At 45.4% G+C, this 18,122-nt stretch overlaps 2 non-coding genes across 2 annotated transcripts; both read right to left on the bottom strand.

Moving 5' to 3' along the window:
* Positions 1 to 9,968: 9,968 nt before the first annotated feature.
* TRNAM-CAU (transfer RNA methionine (anticodon CAU)) lies at positions 9,969 to 10,057 on the bottom strand. The gene is given in 2 exon segments: positions 9,969 to 10,004; positions 10,020 to 10,057. It is a non-coding gene; the product is annotated as a tRNA-Met (tRNA).
* A 1,044-nt stretch (positions 10,058 to 11,101) lies between these two features.
* Positions 11,102 to 11,262, bottom strand: LOC111590809 (U1 spliceosomal RNA). The gene has a single exon (XR_004855831.1). It is a non-coding gene; the product is annotated as a U1 spliceosomal RNA (small nuclear RNA).
* Positions 11,263 to 18,122: the final 6,860 nt, after the last annotated feature.

Genomic DNA, 18,122 nt, shown 5'->3' with positions numbered 1-18,122 from the left:
CGGCCGCTCGGCCGCCCCCTGCGCGCCCCGCCTAGGGCCGGTTCAACCGCCCTAGGGCCGGTTCAACCGCCCCCCCCCCCTCTGTTTTTTTTATTTTATTTTTTTTTATTTTATTTACTTTCTGTGATTATAATTACTGTATTTTAAGTAGGCTAATCACTGTTCATGCTATGGGAAAATAGGAAGTTTAATTTAAAATTCCGTTATGCTATTGATTCACGTAGTTAATTGTTTACCCTGTGCAATGTTGATCAACTAAAAGTGATTAGGTTTCCATTAGTATATATAAATATATATAACAGAATTATTTTGTTAAAAACCAATTGTGTCATTAGTGCATAAGATTTAACCCCCTGCGAGACCCTTTCCTGTTTCTTTCTAACCATAACAAATGCGATATCGAATGTCATACTTGATGCATATTCGCTTTATTTGTTATCTTGTATGGTGTACTGTTCTTTTGTATTAAATATGTGGATGGATGTATGTATGTTTGCGCTCGCATAGAGAACGATTCGGTCGAAGAGCCCGAGGAATTCGCAGGAGAAGCCCCTGAGCAGCAGTCGGTTGGTGGAGGCAAGTGTCCTTTGACCTATCTCTGTCCTATTCATTCTTTAATTCACCTCCCGCATTACACATTTATACCTAAGGATTGACTAGCTTTTGTTATCCATGTCCTTGTTTACCTATTTGGGTCGGATTATTACTACTTAGTCTGATGCTATTGCTCAACTCTAATCAATGAACATGATGTGATTATCTATGATACGCTGTTTTCCCGTTCTTCTTTATGATTATACTTGTGGTTTTCAAGGGGACTCGAGCGGTTTCTCGAGTGCCTCTCCGTAAGGACCTGTTCTATGGATGACCGCCCGGGAAAACAGTGCAACCATGAGGGTGGAATGGGGTGCCCTTAGCTGAATAATTAGAGGATCCGGGATGTAGTTCACTTAGCCGTCGTGCCGTCAATGGGGCTCGGTGTATGCGGCTCGCTCTGCCAAGTTTGGGTTCGCCCCTTGGGGAGGAGTGCGGTGCATTTAGGAAACCTAACGGGTGGCTACAGCCCCGGGGAATCTTTGTAAAGGCTACGTAGTGAAACCCTGCCTATTCACCTTGGTAGTGTTTAAGGGTTTGATCGGCCCGAGGCAAGAGGGAATCACGGCTTGTGGGTAAAGTGCACAACCTCTGCAGAGTGTTATGAAACTGATATATCAGCCGTGCTCACGGTTATGAGCGGCCAAGGGAGCTCCAGTGATTAGTGATACTTGATCAGAGATATTTTGGTACAGGTGGCAATGAGATTGATGGTTCTGGTTATGATTATGGTATTGGTAAGTGGTATTCTTTCCGTTTGGAAAGGATACATTGGGCTAATAACTTGGGTTAATGTTAAAACCTGGCTTTCTACTAGTAAGTAATAACCTGACCAACTAAAAGCAACTGCTTGACTTATCCCCACATAAAGCTAGTCCACTACAGCCAAACAGGATACTTGCTGAGTATGTTGATGTGTACTCACCCTTGCTCTACACACCAAACCCCCCCCCAGGTTGTCAGCATTGCAACCACTGCTCAGGCGAAGATGAAGTTGTGGAAGGAGACTTCCAGGAGTTCCAAGACTACGACGAGTTCTAGGTGTGGGTTAGCGGCAACCCCCAGTCGGCTGCCTGTGAAGGCCGTGCTATCTACGTTTCGTTTTCGCACTTTGATTTATTGTAAGAACTATATGGACGTCTCAGACGTATGATGTAATCGACTATTATCCCTTTTTAATACTATTTCGAGCACTGAGTGATGATGTCCATATTATGTAACTGCTGTGTACGTGAATAACTGATCCTGGCACGTACATGGTTCGCATTCGGTTTGCCTTCTAAAACCGGGTGTGACAGCTTCTCGCAGGATATCCAGCTTCACCTCTGATTTCTGAGGCACACAAAGACGGCCCCTGAAACGAACCAAATCATTCTCATCAATGGTGAACTCCCGCGGTTTACCATCACCAACCCTCCTTCGGGCTTCCTGCAAAAGACGATCCTGCTGCTGAGCCGCACGCACTCTCTCCATAAGTGAGGATTGAATAAGCATCTGAGTCTCCTCGCTAGCGGTGCCGACATAACACAAAGCGATCCCCAAACGGTCCAGATCAGCGATCAACGGCAAGGCCACCTTTGGAACCCCGGACCTGCTAAGGGCATCCGCCACCACATTAGCCTTCCCCGGGTGATAATGAATGGACAAATCATAATCTTTAATCAATTCTAGCCACCGACGCTGCCTCAAATTCAGCTCCTTCTGAGTAAAAATATACTTGAGACTTTTGTGATCAGTGAAAATGTCACAAGCCTCGCCATAAAGGTAATGCCTCCACGACTTTAGAGCAAAAACCACCGCAGCCAATTCCAAATCATGAGTTGGATAATTCCCCTCATGCTTCCTCAACTGCCTTGAGCCATAAGCAATCACCCTGCCTTCCTGCATCAGCACACAGCCAAGACCAATACGCGAAGCATCCGTATAAACTGTGAAACGCTTACCGCTCTCAGGCAAAGCTAGGATAGGGGCGTCCACCAACTTGCTCTTCAATGACTGATAACTGATCTCACAATCGCTGGACCAGACGAAGGGAACACCCTTCCCCAAGAGCCTAGTCAAAGGCTTAGCAATGCTGGAAAAATTTGGTACGAAACGCCGATAATACCCAGCAAGCCCCAAGAAACTTCGGATTTCAGAGACACTAGAAGGTCTCTTCCACTCCACTACAGCCGCAACATTCTTGGGGTCAACCGCAATACCCTGCTGATTAATCACGTGCCCCAGGAAAGCCACCTCAGATAGCCAAAAGGCACACTTCTTCAACTTGCCATAGAATTGATTCTTCCTTAGGGCACCCAGAACGAGACGGAGATGCTGATCATGCTCGGCCTCGGTCTTTGAATAAATCAAAATATCATCTAGGAATACGACCACAAAATCGTCCAAGAATTCATGCAGCATCCTATTCATTGCTTCCATAAACGCAGCAGGGGCATTAGTTAAGCCAAAGGACATGACTATGAACTCATAATGCCCATACCTGGTGCAGAAGGCAGTCTTCTCAATATCCTCCTCACGAATCCTCAATTGATGATAACCAGAGTTCAAATCAATTTTGGAGAACACCTGGGCACCCCTCAACTGCTCAAAGAGGACCTCAATTCGGGGAAGCGGATATTTATTCTTGATTGTCACTTGATTCAAAGCGCGATAATCCACACACAGCCGCTTGCTTTTATCCTTCTTCTCAACAAACAATACTGGGGAAGCCCATGGAGACCTGCTAGGCCTAATGAAGCCCTTAGCCAGCAGATCATCCAATTGCCGCTTTAATTCAATCTGCTCCTTTGGAGCCATTCGATACGGGGCCTTATGAATAGGCTGCGTACCCGGGATCAGCTTAATCTCAAAAGCTGCATCGCGCTCCGGAGGAATGCCTGGAAGCTCTGCTGGAAACACGTCAGCAAAGTCACACACCACCCGGATGTCCTGCACCCGCAAGGCAGCCTCGCCCTCCACCACCATAGAGAAAAAGATCCCCGACTTCCTTGACCAGCGATCAGGAAGCAATTGCGCCAACAAGGATAATGTGAACTTCGGAGAACTTCCCAAGAATACCACCTCCTTACCCGACGGCGCCTGCAATAACACTGTCTTCCAGAAGCAGGATATAACCGCGCGATACTGGGATAACCAATCCATACCCAAGATAACATCGAATGCCCCCAAGGAAATCACCACCAGATTAGCCGAAAAAACCTCATCAGCAAGAATGACGGAACACCCCTGACAAACTGAACAGCTACTAATGGAGCCATTAGCAGAACTGACCAAAATTGGGTGACCCAACCTCTGCACCGAAAGACCAGCCCGCGACACAAAATCCTCCGAAACAAACGAATAGCTAGCGCCAGAGTCAAAAAGAGCATGGGCTGCAAATGAATCAACTGAAATCGTACCTGTCACCACGTCTCCTTGCTCCCTGCCATCCGTAGCGGGTAGCACATAAGCTCCAGAAATACCCGCAGAAGAGGAAGCTCCCGGAGTGACATTAACAGAAGAACCCCACTGAGCCACCGGAGGAGGCTGGCGCGGAGCTCCAAACTGAGACAGCATAGGGGTAGACGGCGCAGGAGTAGGCACAACCTGATACTGCGGAAAACCTTGCATCGGCACGAACTGAGAAGTCCCGGGCACATAAAGCTGCTGTGGAGGAAGAGGAACTAAAAACTGCTGCTCAGCACTTGACATCATATTAATAGTGCCCTGAGAAGAGGAGGAAGCTATCGGCTCCCATCTGAGCTTCCCATTGGGATTCCTCCTACACACCACATCCTTGTGGTCCTGACTGCAGATAGAACACCTGCCACTCCACTGACACTCTGCACGACGATGCGCATCTCCACAGCGGAAACACACCAGCCCCAACCCGGGCTTAGGAACGGCCCGAAACCTCTGAGTACTTCCTCCTGAAGTACCTGAGTCAGAAGATTTGCCACGGTAAGGATGGTGGCGCTGATGCTGAGACTTGCCCCTCTTGTGAGCTGGACCTCCAGTGTTGCCCCTCCTCGTGTCCTGGCTGCGAGGTTGATCAACACCCGAAGACTTCTGCGACTCCATGGTGTACTGGTGTTGCATCTCCACACCCAGCGCCTGCTCCACTGTGGTACGGAAGTCCACCAACGGAAAGGCCCCCAGAGCATGCCTGATAGAAGGCTTCAGACCCTGACGGAATTGGCTCGCCTTCTCCATCTCATTATAAGCCACATGAGGGACAAAGCGGACCATTTTGTTGAAGCCCACCTCATACTCTGTGACAGACTTCTTCTCCTGCTTGAAGGACTGCAAGTCAATCTTCATTTTCTCCAGAAAGGTGACCGGGTAGAATCTCCTTTCGAACTGCCTGATGAAAACATCCCATGATAGGACTCCTGGTGAGGAGGAGTGCGCTGCCTGCACGCCTCTCCACCAAATCTGCGCCTCACCCTTCAGCAGCTGAGTGCCAAAGCGAACCCGATCTTCATAAGCAATCTCGAAGACATTCATCTTATCTTCCACATAAGTCAGCCAATCTGCCGCCTCGACCGGAGTACCACTGCCATCAAAAGAATCCAACTTCATGCCCATCCACTGCATCAGAGAAAGACCACTGACAGGAAGAGGCACCCCGGCCCCGCCACCAGGAACAGCACCCGCAGGGACAGCGCCCCCGGGCACTTCTCCACCTCCAGCTCCCTGAGCAGCACCTGCAGGGGCGACAGGAATGGCTTGCCTCAGAAGGGCCAACTCCTGCTGCATGGCCTGCATCGCGGCTAACATTGCCGCCGGACTCATCGAGTCCCCACTAGGAGCTTGCGGACTACCCCGAGCTCTACGAGGCGGCATAGCTGTATCCACAGGGATGAGAATAATAAGTATATGAGATAAGCATAGCATCTCTCTAGATAATGTCAAAACTAGCACAGAGAATAACATAATCATATCAATAGCAAGACCGAAAACCCATCCTACATGTGCAGTGTGTCAATTTATTACTACTCCACTTGCTAGGACCTACAGCCTATCCTCTGATACCAACTGTAACACCCCACTGATCCCACACAATGGATGATACCAAAAAAAACCTTTCTACAAGACTCATGCAACACATAGAGAAAGAAAGTACTGCAAAATCCGGCAGCACCTCCCTTGAAAGTAGCATAACAAGGGAAGCATATAGTTTATACAGGATATAAAAGAAAGATAATTGCCATAGTATAATCAAAATGCAACGGTAGAAAAAAAACATTCATGACCAGACAAAAGATAGACATCTCAGCCCACCAAACTAAACAGTTCAACTACCATGAAAGATTAGAATGTAATAATTCCCTAGACTTGACCCTTCCTGTTTAACATCATTAATAAACAGTTATTCCTTTATTTAAAAGTGTGGTGGCCGTGCTGCTACATCCCTTCTTTCCCAAAGCAAAGATCAGGTGCCTGCATCAGACAATGCAAGAGTGAGATGACACATCTCAGCAAGTAAAAAAAACAAACAACAGTTGGACAATGCAAGCCAACCGTGCATAAGCAACCACATGGTTCCCCACTTCTTCCTTAAATATTAATTTGCAGCAAGTAAGCAAGTAATCAATTACTCAATGCCAAGATGAATTACAAAGTAAAGATCCACCTTATCCACATCACCAAAATAGGTTCCACACTTCACCCATGAATGCACATGGCTACAGATGCAACATGACTTCTGCCTTCATACCTCTAAGGATATGAAGCTGCATCATACCCCTTCTCGGGAAACATATGATGCTCATTTGTACCGGTACGGTCGGACCATAAGATCGCGACGAAAACTTCAATGCAATGGATGATGAATGCATTATGCATGTCAACAACATGAGTTCTTCCCAAATAAAATGTGCTAGACATATACTTCCACCCATTTCACATCAATAACCACATGGGTAACATGATCAAACCACACCCTCCACATGTATAATCAATAAAGCATAAATAATTTCAAACGATGGTACCCAATTAGGAAAATGGATACGAACACAAATAGCACAAACATAATCAAGTATGAGCCTCTTCAATCAAAAGACGAAATAACCATCACTGTTTTACTTGCCTTTACCGAAGTTAGGGCAAAATCCCTAAGAACGATCCGGAAGTCCACCACCTGTTTTTGACACCCAACTTAGTGCACCAAATTCTCATGAAAAAAAACTCAAAGACAACACCGCACCTACGCGCAATCTCAAACCCCGCCACGGTAACAATTCTCCCCTCACTAACCAAACTGCAGCGGCGCTGCTTAACAAGTCCATAACTTAAAATTTAGGACAGCAGTGATAATAAACAAAAACTTCAGAGACAACTACATAAAATTCCCCACAAGTTTTATATACAACTCATGATTGAATTCTAACATCTACTTACCTCTAAACGGTCCTCAAAATAAACCCTGCAATCTGTTTTTTTTCTGATTTGAGCAGCGACATACGCGGATTCAAACAGCGATAACTTTTAAAATATAATTCCGATTTGAGCGCATAAGTACTTGTTGGAAAGATAAGAAAAAGCCCTACATGATTCTCATACTGATTAACACTAATTACTCCCGAAACATCCCCAGAAACTGCTAACACTGCTGCTGTTCATCACTCTGAAAAATCTGTTTTCTGGACAGCCACATACCCGGATTCAAACGATGATAACTTTTAATTTATAACTCCAAATTGAGCGCATAAATACTCGTTGGAAAGATAAAACAAAGTTCTACAAGGTTCTAATACTGATTAACACTAATTGCTCCCGAAAAATTCCCAGAAACTGCTAACACTGCTGCTGTTCATCACTCTGAAAAATCTGTTTTCTGGACAGCCACATACCCGGATTCAAACGATGATAACTTTTAATTTATAACTCCAAATTGAGCGCATAAATACTCGTTGGAAAGATAAAACAAAGTTCTACAAGATTCCCAAATTGATCCCCATTAAATCTTCACGAAAAAAAACTAAAAACTGCTGGAACTACCGCTGTTCATCCACCACGCAAAATTCTGGACAGCCCCCCCTCTATCTAATCGCAAACGCAACATCTAATCCATTGAATCGCAGCGCAAATGAACAAGGGATGAACACAAAAGAAAAATCACCTTGGGTTCTCCCCTTTTCCTTCCTCCCTTCTTCCTTCCACCAAAATGATTGGAGATTCGCACCAAAAGACGATGATCCGAGCGGCACGGAGTAGCACCTAGGGAGGAGGGGATTGGGGGGGGGCGGCTAGGGTTTTGGTGGCTGCAACAATGGAGGGAGGAGGAGGTGGACAGGGGGGGGCGGCGGCCAAGGGGAAATGAGGAGTGGGGGGGGGGGCGGCAGCCTTGAGGGGGAGTAGATAGGAGGGTGGCGGCTAGGGTTTGGGAGGCCTAATGGGCCGAAACACCAGTTGCGGCCCAACTAACCCACGCGACAGCTCCCGACCGCAACGCAAATGTCAAACCAAAAAAAAAATCTACTGCCCTAGTTGCGAATGTTATTCACAAAATTCCAAATCCCCAAAACAACAACTGGATGAGGGAAAAAAACAACAAAAAAAAACAACCCCCAACTTCTCTTCTTTGCAAACCGGGTATCACATTTGCATTAAATCATCCTTGACAGTTTCCTAGCACTGTTGATAGAACTCAACATGGAAACACATCAAGGCCAGGAGCCTTATTGTGGTTCATTGAAAAGATAGCATCCCGAACCTCGTTTTCCAAAAAATCTGTTATGTATTTCATTTCAAACTCTATGCTTTACTTTGTGTTTGATAGAGTGTGCACCAGGGTAGTTTTTAAGCTAGCTTCGTCCCTGAGTTCAAGCCTAGAATTTATATTAAAGACAGATCCTTTAGTATCGAGTATTGCAACTGAAACTAAAGATTAGGACCTTTATCCCTGAATACCTAGTGCCGGTTAGGAATCTGGTGGTAGTCGGTTCTCAACCGGTACATACATATGGATCAGCGTGATGTGGCTCAAGTGTATTTTCACTCATCTTGTACACATTTTCCTTGTACTTCACTCCAGCTTGGCATGCTCATAGACTTGCTGCCGGATAGGGCTTTACCTGTACTGAAAAGAGGAGTAATTACTTGCCGGATAGGGCTTTACCTGTACTGAAAAGAGGAGTAATTACGCTTCAAAGTTTTTTTTCTGCTTATAAATACTAGTACTTCCGATGGCAGTATCTCCTCTCTTTTTTTTCTCTCCAATCCGTGGCGAGAAAAATCAAACGGTTTAGGCCTTGTTCGTTTGTGTCGGATTGGTGGGTCGGAACAATTCCTACCCGGATTGCTTCTCTAATTTATATAAACTTTGATTAGCTGGAATGATTCCGGGTGCAATCCGATAGAAACGAACAAGCCCTTGTTCGTTTCTACCGGATTGGTGGGTCGGAACGATTCCTGATCGGATTGCTTCTCTAATTTATATAAACTTTGATTAGTTGGAACGATTCCGGGTGCAATCCGATGGAAACGAACAAGGCCTATCCAACTAATCAAAGTTTATATAAATTAGAGAAGCAATCCGATCAGGAATCGTTCCGACCCACCAATCCGACACAAACGAACAAGGCCTTACTGTAAAATAATCCGTCTGTTCCCAAGACCGCCGCGCCCATTCCCCTTCTAGAAGCCATATCTTGCGATTTTTTAATGTAAAGCAAAGGAAGGTTCAGAGTTCAGACAGCGAAGGCGCGGGATTGCGGGAAGAGCGAATGGTCGAGAGACTTGCGAGCAATCAGCGGTGTCTTCGCATGCAGTTCCTTCCTTTCTTTCTTTCCGATTCTTCAACCCGGTCACCCACTGGTTTAGATTCCTCCAGCTGCTTTGCGTTGCAGCCACAGCTAAAATTAAAAAGCAAAAAAGGTGGTGGAAAATACATGCATCCATGGATCACTTCACTCCGAGTCTACGTGTTCACCAAAAGAGAAGGAGAAAAAATAGCGGTGGTCCCTGGACCGGCAACGATCGAAGAACATAAAAGTTCGTGCGCTCAAATTGGCTAGCAACTGTGCTCAGTACCCTCATCGTAAAAGGCGAGATCTCTAGTGTCATGTTCAGTGTTCTTGTGGGCGCCGTGGCGTTGGAGGTGACGAGAGAGGAAATTAAAGAAGGCCAGACCAGGAGACAGTTGCACGCTCACGTCACATGGCGCTGTCTTCCGAACAATGACGCTCCCGCCCCCCTCCCTGATAATAATCGAAGCCAAAAAAGACTCCTCTGCTACGCACGTCAGATCAGCTAGACAAGATATCATCATGTCGTCGAGGCGAGCACAACTAATCAGAATTTTTTTTGTATGTAAAATCTCAACATCTAGTCATCATTCAAATCATATCAAGTCAGGGGCAGCCAAAAAAACTCAAAACTAAAAACTTTGGGGTGAGAGAGGCTCGAACTCTCGACCTCAGGATCACTCATCAGATAGCTATGAGACCTACGCGCTAGCCAACTGCGCCACCACCCCTTAGATGTCTCTGCTAACTTCGTAACGTTCAAATTCATGCGCCATGACGATGGCAAAGGGAACACAGATTCGCAGCAGCAGGTTCTGAGACCCACAGGCCACAGCAATGGAATCGGAATCACAAATTCAACGGCAACTGACGTTGCAGCACAGACACACGCTGTGCACTGCCACCGCAAACTCGGGCGGGCTGGCGCGGCAACGCGAGCATCAGCCACGCGGTTAATGCAGTAATAGATTAAAGTAAAACTGTTGGTTTGTCAGGTTTACAAGTACTTTAATATGGAGGTCCCTAGCCAACCTCGAGGCAATGCAAGAGGTTCCAACTTCACGTTCTCTGAAAACGGAGAACAATCTGATGCTGCAACTGAAGAATTGAACAATTAGCCAGTCTGCTTCTTGAGTCAAGAGATCCCAACTCGTGAAAGACTTAAAATCTGCACCTGTGATGTTTAATCGAGTGATTTGTAATGTTTTCAACACAAAACGAACATTTTTGGTACTTTGTTTTTGCAAATGAAACAGACGCCTGGAATCCTAGCAATAGAAAAAAATATATATATTTCTTGTCGCCATTAGAGATTATGATTCCTGTGCTACAGTAGATGGATTGGTTTGTTGACAGCTATCTTCGGTTACATGGATAAACATTTTCTTGTTGTTGTCGTCGTCGTCGTGCTCCTCGACTGAAGCCGTGACGCCCTGTCCTTCAGCCAACCCGTTAGATGACAGAAGAACTAAACCAGATAGCATAGCACATGGCAACCTTCAAAAGCAGAAACAGTAAAGCCTATGCAGTCTGCTGTTCACATGTGATGTGAGGCGGAGGAACAGCCGCCGCACAGATGTGGGAGACGGTTTGCCGACGCCTAAAACCGTACGGCCAAACCGATTAGGCTGCTGAGCACGGAAGGGCAGAACTGAGCCGCCAGCTAGCCCAAAGGCTGGAGCCAAGCTTCTCGTTCAGGAGAAACGCTATCTGCTCCTCTTCTCTTGCCCAACCTAGCTAACAAATTAGGGCGCTGAAAGTCTTTCATAGAATTGGTAGGGGCCGCGCGAACGCGTACCCCCTCTACCACAAATTATGACGTCCACTCTTCCACTTAGGAAGATGGTAGACCAGCGCACTAACCAAGTGCAATGTGAGCCACTGGTCTAGGCCATAGGTCTTCTTGATCACCCATCGACCTCGTCCAGGTAAGTATGGAACAAAGGTAGTCCGGGACTTTCTTATATATGCCGCTAGCTCGTCCTTGATTGCCAGCGGCGCCGAGGTGGGACTAAAGGAAAACGAAAATGTGGTGCTTTGCTGGGCCGACAAAGGCGCAGCTTAGCTAGCTGGGCCAAAAGACTGGTAGATCTGCCGTGCCAGCTTGGATTTTTGGTACTTGTTTTTTCGGCCGTGTATACAGCCTCTGTTGCTTATTTGTTGTATCATTGACTTGCTTGGCTTGTGACTGTTGTGAGGTTATGAACCTACGGCTTTTTTCAGCACAAAATAATTTTTTTTCTAGTTGCATACGAGGATAGGGAGACAAGTTTTTTTTTCTCTCTCTACAACTAAAAATACGGCAAAGTTATCATCTCTCCGATAATATTAAATCTTTATCCTTGTCACATACCATGCGTCTCTATCCTATCCGATTTCAATACCAAGACCTGATCTATGTCCGCGTCTAAAACGAAGTCCTGGTGGAGCTCACGTATCTACGTCCGAGTACTGAGGTTTAGTCCACAAAATCATAATTGATGCAACGCAACCGTTCTCTAATATGTATCGCTCGTTATTTCATTTTTTAAATAAACAGCGATAAATAAAAAAACGAAGAGAGTATCTTTTTAAATAATAGGTACAAATCTCGTCTATAAATTCACATATGGAATTATGGATACACAAAATCAAAAGTTACATGAACTCTTAGGCCCCATTTGGTTTGAATAACTAAAGATTATTTATTCATTTTAGTCTCATTTAGTCTATAAATAGCTAAACAGTGGGACTAAATTGCTTTAGTCCCTGATGTTTGTTTTCTAAACTAAAATTTAGTTCGTGTCACATCGAATATTTGAATATCAATTATACTTGTTAAATGTAAACTTAATTGGGATTAATAAATTTGTCTCTCCATTTAGTCTTCGCCTACGTAATTAGTTTTATAATTAAACAACATTTATTACTCATAATTGTCATTCAAATATCTGGGACTAAATTATAGTACGATGGAACCAAACAACCTATTTGACTAAATCATATTAATTCCACATTTTTCCCTCATTTATCAGTTGCACAAACGGCGGGAGAATGTTAAGCAGCATTTTAGTCTTCTTATGAGTCATTTATACGTTCTGAATACTTTTAGTCCATGTAACCAAACAGGATAGAGACTAAAATTTAGTATGTCGACTAAACTTTAGTTCCTAGACTAAAAAAGCCAAACATACCTTTAGTCTTAGGGGGTGTTTGGTTTGTAGGGACTAATTTTTAGTCCCCCCATTTTATTCCATTTTAGTCCCTAAATTGCCAAATACAAGAACATAGGAAGCTAGAAGATAGAAAGCTAGAAGAAAGACTAAACTCCAAACTTCTTGTAAGTATTTGCTTCAAACTTGCCTTTTCTTGTGTAGCACTATCTTTCCATATCACTCGTGGGCTCGTCTACTTAGAAACTTGATGCCACAACTATCATCGTGGGCTCGTGGACTAAAAAAAGAGAGATCTATTACCTTGGTACTAGTATAAGCTAAGCTATGAGAAAGTTTCCTCTTCTTAACTTTACTCAGTTGGTCTTCGACTTCTGGAAAGCCAACGCTTCGGGTGATATTCCTCACAATATTCCACTCGTTATGGTCAGGTATACACATTAGCATTTGATCTCCCCCTCCGAAGAGCAAAGCCCCATACCCCATGGCTTCGCCTTTACTCTCTATCTCCGAAGCTTCTTTGTCATCAAGTTCACCTCCACTAAGACGCCTCGCAAAAAAGGCAAACTCATCTACCTCTTCTCTAGTAGTCTGAGTAGGCTCGGTTGTGTCTTTTCCTAGCATAAGGTTCAGATCTTTCAGATATTTTCCTGCTTTTTCATGCTCCAAGATCCGCCACCTTTAGCAGTCTTATTCTCGATGTCTTCGTCGGAAGATGATGAACGTTCGAAGGCAACATCTCCAAGACCCAAAATACGTGGGCTCTCTACCTCTTCCCCAGATGAATTTTCTTCACCCTCGAAGGGTGGCCTCCTTCGTTAGTCCCCTTTATGGTTGGCAAAACCGAGTTAGTGTCTGTCCTAAGGGACTTAGAGGAGAGAATGGTAATGGTTGTGTCATTAACTCAAGAATCTGTGTGCAACCCATAGAAGAGGTGGTCGTAGCACTTCCTTTCCCTTTCCCTTGCCCTTGTGCAGTGGCAGATTTTTTCAAGTCTTGGCTTTCATCTTTTTGGGACCTATAGATGACTCTTTGTTGCACTCTAACTCATCATTCTCTATATCAGCATCTGTAGTCTTCTTCAAGGTTTTTCCCGCTACCTTTAGCAACTCTTTATCTTTTTTTCCCCAGCCTCAGTGTTAACAGCGGGATCTTTATAGTCTATGTATTCAAACCCAATTGCATTCATGACTTTATTAAGATGAAGCTTCCCCCTACTTCCAAAGATAGAAGACATATCTTCGTGCTCTCTGGTAAGGTAATTCCCACATATCTCATTGCATTTGTCCTCATCATTTTGAGTCATCCAACCGAAGGAGCTTTGTATGAAGATTGTTCCTTGAAATCAAAAGCTAGCATAACAAGTTCTTCATCCTCTAACTTCACCTCCTTCGGTAGTTTCCACCTAGTCCGAGTTGGATAAATATTATAGGCAAGTGCATGTTGAATCAAATATCGAGACCTAATTTTCTTAACAACTGTATCAAAAAACATTGTAACACTCTTTAGTATCTTTGTTTAGTTCGCACTTCTACTGTTTTAGACCGAAGATAATCTTTAAAGGACTCATAGACATGCTCTTGAAGCCTTCGCGTTGCTCAGAATCAACTTTGGCGTAAAACCACTCTTTTTGTCCAGGCCCCATGCCACCTGGTTCGATATGCGAGGACCAACCTAGTTGTATCCTTACGATACACGAAGTTGTAGCATACAAAGTTATTATGAAGGCATGTCTTGCCCTTCGCCTTTGTTTGATAGTGCAAATCATGCACCCTGCAAAAACCATCAGCATTTGTGCGACCCCCTGGCTTCGTACAACCCAAATGAAAACACTAAGGCGAACTATGGCATTCAGAGTCAATTGTTGCATATATACCTTATAGCGTTGCAGTGTCTTCTCATTCATCTTGTACATTGGAAGACAAAGCCCTTCCATGAAAAAAGTGTTATACACAACAACTTTGTCCTTTCCTGGTATCAGGGTCACCTCATTCCTAGGGAGGCGCACATTGACTTTGATGTTGAAATAACCAAGTTTCTTCATAAATTGGAGGTCTTTCTCCCTCAAAGTGGAACGACCAATTTCAATGTAGCTTGGCTTCGAAGGCATGTCCTTGGGTAGCTCCGGAGCAGAATTTGACGATGATGAAGCCCTTATAGCTTTGAGATGGGCATGGTATGCCTCCGAAGAGGTAAGTGTGATCAGTTTTGCGGTGGTCCGGATCCTAGCAATTAGAGTGGACTAGAAACTGCCTAAGTTCACTTTGCCGAAGCCAGCTTCCAAAGTAGCAAAAGGATGGGAAGCTTTGGAGGCTTTCGGTGTTTGGATCCATGGACCTAACCAACTAGTGAAATAATGTCGCGTGCCCCTAACCCAGATGGTGATGCAAGTTGACACAAGTCTTTTATCCTGGTTTGGGCTAGGAGAGGCCCTAACTCCAATAGAGGGGGAATGAGACTTATATTACTCGCACATAGGTGCTTGCAGTAGGGAGTACAAGCGGGGCGGGAGAGGGAAGGATCCCAAGTCCCTGGGTTTGATTGAGGCAAGTGCCAATACCGTGTGGAGGAGAAAACTTGTGAAGTGTTCGCCTGCCTTCTAAAGCTGTAGGCTACCCTATTTATAGGACCAAGGGGACCTTCCTAGAGGACATGAGTTGATCACGTACTGTGAGGAGATGTTTCGTACCCATGTGAGTATGGCTTGTGGTATGGTATTGTACTTGTTGTTGACTCATTCCTGCTTGGTTTCTTCTAAGAGCCAAGGCCAAGGCCGAGGGCTCGGTCACATACCCGAGCTCCCCTAGCGAGGGGTTGCCCGTACCGTAGTGGTTGACACAGTGCTACGTACGGGAAAAAGCTTCTTAAGCGGTGCGTCAGTTCTGCAGTATCTAATGACGTTGGGGTGTTCCCCTTTGCGGATATCGAGGTTAGAACCGGGCTCGGGCGAGGCGAAAGTCCGCCCGAGGTCGCGACCGAACCCGTTCTGAGATTTGAAGACGTGTGGCACAGACGCCCACAATTGAAGGAGTGGCCTCCTGCGAGATTCACGGGGGAGTAGGCAGCCGAGACCGGGTTCGGGCGAGGCAGAGTTTTGTCTTGAGGGCAAGTTCTGCTTCGAACGAGACGAAGTTTGCGCCCAAGGGATGGTCTGCGCCCCTTCATATTACACGTCCCATTAGGAGTTGGCAGACGACATGCATGTACGGTGGTCGCACGCGTAATCACAGTTGGTGAATCTTTGACAAGACTGTGATCTTGTTGTCCCTATACACCCGCAGGCCTGAGTAGGGTAGGTATGCACATTGAATGTGGCTGTCCCTCGCGCGGACTTCGGATGATCTTGCCCTATGAAAGTTGTCTAGAGGGGGGGTGAATAGGCAAGTGGAAACTTTTTCAACAAACGAACTGGGTAAAACTGGTTCAACCGGTTTGCACGAGCTCAACTAAAGAATGAGATATAAAACAGAATTGATCTCAAAATCCACCCAATTAACTTTGGAAATGAGATGTTCTAGTTGATCCACAGGGTTCAAAGTAGTAGATATGAGAAGGGAACTTCTCAAAATCCACGCACCAAAAAGATATAAACAAATCTTCCACGCAATGGTGAGAGAACGAAGAACACAAACAAACACAATGAGCAAGAACACAAGAGACACAAGATTTATCCCAAGGTTCGGTCACACCACCAAGGTGCCCTACTTCCTCATTGAGGCGCCCACAAAGAGCCGGGTCTCTTTCAACCCTAATCCTCCCTTTGCCGACCACAAAGGTCAAGCCCACACAATAATCTTTGCTCAAACGAGCGGGTAATACAAACTTTCTTGTGGTCTTCCACAAGATTTGGAGACTCACAATAGACACCTAGTCGTCTAGGAGCTAGAAGCTCCAAGAGTAACGAATCCACAAAGAACTTGATGTAGTACCAAAGCTCGAATGAATAAGAGCAAGAGAGATTTGGAGATGAAGCACAAAAACCGCAGCTCTCAAACTCACTCAAAGATTTCTCCCCAAAGATTTGAAATGGGAGAGGCAAGAGATGTGTGAGTGGGAGTGGGAGGTGTTTCTCAGGTTAGAAATGGAGTTTTGTGCGTGCTCTAATGTGGGGGAGAGAGGTAGGAGTGAGTATATATAGGTGGGGCTCCAAAACTAGCCGTTTTTGACTTTTCTGCACAAAAACTGGTTGATGCATAGTGATCATATTTATGCATAGTGATTTCTCAGGTCAAAAACCGGTTTTTCACTTTTTCCTCTTAATCACTTCAACCTCTATCATGATCATATTTATGCATAGTGATTTCTCAGGTCTTGTCCATATATTCAAACTAATATAGAGACCATATTATATCCATTTGCATTGTCTCACTGGTTATATAACCTTGTGTTAAACCTTTGTTCACTGATCATTATACACTATTCAAGTATGTTCATCATACTGAATTTCCTGTTCAACACTTAGCAAACTTGTTAGACCTTTAAATGTGTTGTTATCTGAAAGGGAAATGTGCCCTTGGGCCATTTCTAAGTATTTTGGTGATTGAGTGTCAACACAAGTGCTTAAATGTGAATCAATGCCCATGGATGAACAAAGTGCAAATCTAGAGCAAAGGTATGTTTCTAAGTCTTAGTACATTGGTTTTGTGTACTAATATACTTGTCTAAGTATTAGAAACAGGAAGAAGAAGAGAAGAAGAAAGTTGGCTGTGTACAGCCAAGAGGCTGTCTCGGTCTGGGGCACCGGACTGTCCGGTGGTGCACCGGACAGTGTCCGGTGCGCCAGGCTGCCTCGACCTGAAGACGCTGCTCTCGGGAATTTGCCGACGGCGTACGGCTAAAATTCACCGGACTGTCCGGTGTGCACCGGACTGTCCGGTGAGTCAACGGTCGGCCGAGCCAACGGTCGGCCGCAGAATCTGCGCGCGACACGTGGTCTGGCCAACGGTCGGAAGGAGGCACCGGACTGTCCGGTGCGCCAGATCTGCAACGGTCGGCAACGGTCGGCTGCGCTGTTTATGGAAATAAATCGGGCACCGGACAGTGTCCGGTGTGCACCGGACTGTCCGGTGCGCCCGACGACAGAAGGCAAAGATGGCCTTCCAGATTTGTTCTCAACGGCTCCTAGCTGCCTTGGGGCTATAAAAGGGACCCCTAGGCGCATGGAGGGAGACACCAAGCAACTCTTGAGCATTCTTGATCATCCACACTCAGTCTTTGCGCATTCGTTTGTCATTCTAAGTGATTCGAGCTCCGTTCTAGTGAGAACTTTGAGATAGTCTTTTGAGCTCGATTCTTGGCCGTGTGTGTGCGCATTTTGCTGTGGATTTGTGTGTGTTGCTTCCCTCCCTTACTCCGTATTTCTTTGTGAATCTCAAGTGTAAGGGCGAGAGACTCCAAGTTGTGGAGATTCCTCGCAAACGGGAAATTGAAAGGAAAAGCATAACACTGTGGTATTCAAGTTGATCATTGGATCACTTGAGAGGAGTTGAGTGCAACTCTCGTCCGTTGGGACGCCACAACGTGGAGTAGGCAAGTTTTGTACTTGGCCGAACCACGGGATAAATCACTGTGTCTACTCTGTGTTGAACTCCTTGTGGTTATCATATTGTGCAAGATCTTCTCTCTAGCCACTTGGCATTAACTG

Source organism: Zea mays, chromosome 1 (genome assembly GCF_902167145.1).
Source record: "Zea mays cultivar B73 chromosome 1, Zm-B73-REFERENCE-NAM-5.0, whole genome shotgun sequence".
NCBI classification, from domain to species: domain Eukaryota; kingdom Viridiplantae; phylum Streptophyta; class Magnoliopsida; order Poales; family Poaceae; genus Zea; species Zea mays.
This window is presented reverse-complemented; position numbering and strand designations above follow the sequence as displayed.